We start from the raw sequence: 3,972 nt of genomic DNA, 5'->3' as shown, positions 1-3,972 counted from the left end.
GGGTGGTCTCTATACTAAATAAAAACGACAGTTCTGGGGACCCGGAGATATAGCACAGCGGCATTTGCCTTGCAAGCAGCCAATCCAGGACCAGAGGTGGTTGGTTCGAATCCCCATGTCCCATATGGTCCCCCATGCCTGCCAGGAGCTATTTCTGAGCAGACAGCCAGGAGGAACCCCTGAGCACCGCCGGGTGTGGCCCAAAAACCAAAAACCAAAACAAAACAAAACAAACGAAAAAAATGACAGTTCTGGCCAGCCTTTTGCTCTCCATATGAGGTACAAGATTGCCACACTATATGTGTTTCATCCTCAGCCTGGTTCAGGGGCTGGAGAGATAGCACAGATATAGGATGTCTGCCTTGCAGACGTTCCAGGATGGACCCGCGTTCAATCTCTGGCAGCCCATTCACCTGAGGTTGGGGATATGGCACATGGGGTCATACCCAGCAGGGCTCAGGGGTTACTCCTGGCCCTATGCTCAGAAATCGCTCCTGGCAGGCTCGGGGGACCATATGGGATGCCGGGATTTGAACCGCCATCCTTCTGCATGTAAGGCAAACGCCTTACCTCCATGCTATCTCTCCGGCCCCTCAACTCACTTTTCCGACCTGGAAAGGGGTGTTTCTTACTGATTTGAGGGAAGTATGATGAGCATTTGAGGCTCCATCCAGGGACACATCCACAATGAATGGCATGCAAAGTGAATGTGTGTGTGTGTCCAGTGGACGTCCAGTCAATGTGGATTTTCCCCTGCTGGTCACCACTCACAAAATTGTCCACTGCAGTCACTGACATCAGACTGATCTGAATAAGGATGGTAATTGTTACACATATTCTCTTCCTCGGAACCTTTTTCATCCTTATAACAACTCTCCATTAGGTTGATAAGATATTAAGTTATCCAGAGTCACTCAGCTTTTAAAAAAAATTATAAGGGGGCCGGAGAGATAGCACAGTGGTAGAGTGTTTGCCTTGCATGCAGCCAACCCAGAATGAATGATGTTCCATTCCTGGCATCCCATAGAGTCAAGGAGGCTGCCCGGAGTGATTCATGAGTGCAGAGCCAGGAGTAACCCCTGAGCGCAGCTGGTTATGACCCCAAAACCAAATATATATATATATATATATATATATATATATAGTGGCTCAAAAAGAAAAAAATATTATGAAAGGGATGCTGGGTTCCAAACTATGTCTATTTGAATCTGTCATTCCACTGCTTGGATTCCTTGATATGAATTTTTTTTTGGTTTTTGGGCCACACCCGGCGGTGCTCAGGGGTTACTCCTGGCTGTCTGCTCAGAAATAGCTCCTGGCAGGCATGGGGGACCATATGGGACACCGGGATTCGAACCAACCACTTTAGGTCCTGGATCAGCTGCTAGCAAGGCAAACACCGCTGTGCTATCTCTTGGGCCCGATATGAATTTTTTTTGGGGGGCGAAGGGGACATACCCGGTACTGCTCAGGGGTTACTCCTGACTCTGTGCTCAGAAATTGCTCCTGGCAGGCTCGAGGAACCATATAGGATGCCTTACTGCTTGCGGCACCACTCTAGTCTCAGGGTTTTATTTTTATTTTATCTTTTTTTTTGCTCAGGTATCTCTCCTGGTTCTGCACTTGGGGTCATTCCTGGCCATGTGAGATACTGGGGATCAAACAGGGTCCGCTGAGTTCAAAGCAAATGCCCTACCTGTTGTGCAATTGTTCTGGCCCCAGGGCTTATCTTTTCTTGTTTGTTTTGTTTTTTGGTTGTTTTTTTGGAGGGGGCTTTGTGCTCAGAGGTTACTCCGAGCAGGCTCGGAGGACCATATGGGATGACAGGATTCAAACCACCGTCTGTTCAAATCAACTTCGTGCAAGGCAAATGCCCTATAGCTGTGCTATCTCTCCAGCCTCAGGGCTTGTCTTTTCTCATTAAACATCTGGGGGGCCTGGAGAGATAGCACAGCGGGTGTTTGCCTTGCAAGCAGCCAATCCAGGACCAAAGGTGGTTGGTTCGAATCCCGGTGTCCCATATGGTCCCCCGTGCCTGCCAGGAGCTATTTCTGAGCAGAGAGCCAGGAGTCACCCCTGAGCACTGATGGGTGTGGCCCAAACAAACAAACAAACAAAAAAACATCTGGATGCACTATTGACCTCAGACAAAGCAGCATAGGCTCACTCAGCTGGCTCCAGATCAAGAATACCCTGAGAAAGAGTACATTTATTTATTTATTTATTTATTTAATTTGGAGGGGAGGGTTGGAGTCACACCTGGCAGCACTCAGGGGTTACTCCTGGCTCTGCACTCAGAAATCACTCCTGGCAGGCTCAGGGAACCACAAACAGGGTCCATTCAGGACCTTTACTGCATGCAAGGCAAATGCCCTACCATTATGCTATAGATCTGAATCCGAGAGAGAGTTTAGACTGGGCTAAATACATCCAATGACATTGGAGCGCAAAGTTCCAGGAGTAGAGAAAAATGGGGTGAAGATCATATATCTTTTTGGCTAGAGCAAACAGATAAGGGAAATTTGAGGCAAACCTGGTAAAAATTAGTGAGGTCGCCAGATAAAAATTCAGGCTCTCCCTTAAAACATTTCCCCTCCCTAAATTCCTTCCCAGCTCAACTCCACCCTACGCTGTTTATATATGTCTCTTTTTTGCACAGTGAAAGGGGGCAGGAGTCACTCATAAGTGATTAAAGTCGATCAAGTAACTGACATTCGATAACCCCAAGACTTATTGCTCATCATTGGGGCTCAGAAAATGCTTTAAATGTCAAACAAGATAGTACAGGGGTTAAGACATTTGCTTGCAGGCAGCCGACTCGAGACTGATCCCAGGCATGGCATGTAGTTTACTGAAGAACTGCCAGGAGTGATTCCTGACTACAGAGCCAAGAATAAGCCTTGAGCTCCCTGGGTGTGTCCCACCCACCCCCCCCCCCTTCCCCAAAGAAAAGAAAACCATTTAGAAATTCTTTTGTGCCCAAACACTTCATCAACATTGACACAGACAGGACTGATCTCGCCTCATGACATGCAACAAGAACACTCACCTGCAGAAGTCATCTCAGACATGTCCCAAATGAATGTACATACATCAAACTCATGGCAGGGTGGAAGGGTTCGTGTGGGATTGAAGGCAACAGCTCTCCTAGAATGCATTTTTTTATTTGAAAACTATTCTTTGTTTTTTTTTTTTGGGGGGGGTCCACACCTGGCAGTGCTCGGGGGTTACTCTTGTCTCTACGCTCAGAAATCACTCCTGGCAGGCTCAGGGAATCATATGGGATGCTGGAATTCTAACCACTGGCCTTCTGCAATCAAGGCAAATACCCTACCTCCATGCTACCCTCTGGCCCCCGAAAACTATTCCTACCCCGGGTCTAGAGAAAGGACAGGTAACCCAACTTTAATCTTCAGATAACACTTTATTTCTCTGGACCTTTAATATCCTTGAAGCTGGAAAGAGGAAGAAACTCTGCAATTATAAATTTAGCATGGAAAGTGCTAGAGTTTAGGGGAGAAAGGCAGGAAGGGTGGATACTCCTACTGAATTCTTGGGTGTGTTTGTTCATCACCAGATGGGTGGATCAAGAGGATGTGTAAGCACTGTCTCACCTATAGACTAAAAGTGATCTCAGTCCACCCCCGGAGTATTTGGGGAGTGGGAGGCCACACCCGGTGGTACTCAGGGTTTACTCCTGGCTCTGCGCTCAGGAATCCCTCCTAGTGGGGTTTGGGGAGACCATCAGGGGTACTGGAGTTAAACCTGAGTCAAGGCAAGCTCCCAACCCACTGTACTACCACACCCTGTATCCCAGGAGCAGTTTTGTTTGCTGTCTCTACCCCCTGTGAGACTCGGGTGAAGCCTTCCTCTTTGTATGATTGCAATCCGCCAGGCACCTAGCTCTTAAAAATGAATCTTCCATTCATCCTTGCAGACCGCTAGAATCTCAAAGGCCTAGCTGACTGCCAT

The sequence above is a fragment of the Suncus etruscus genome, chromosome 18 (assembly GCF_024139225.1).
Source record: "Suncus etruscus isolate mSunEtr1 chromosome 18, mSunEtr1.pri.cur, whole genome shotgun sequence".
NCBI lineage: Eukaryota > Metazoa > Chordata > Mammalia > Eulipotyphla > Soricidae > Suncus > Suncus etruscus.
The sequence above is the reverse complement of the archived record's forward strand: the minus strand, read 5'-3'. Positions refer to the sequence as shown.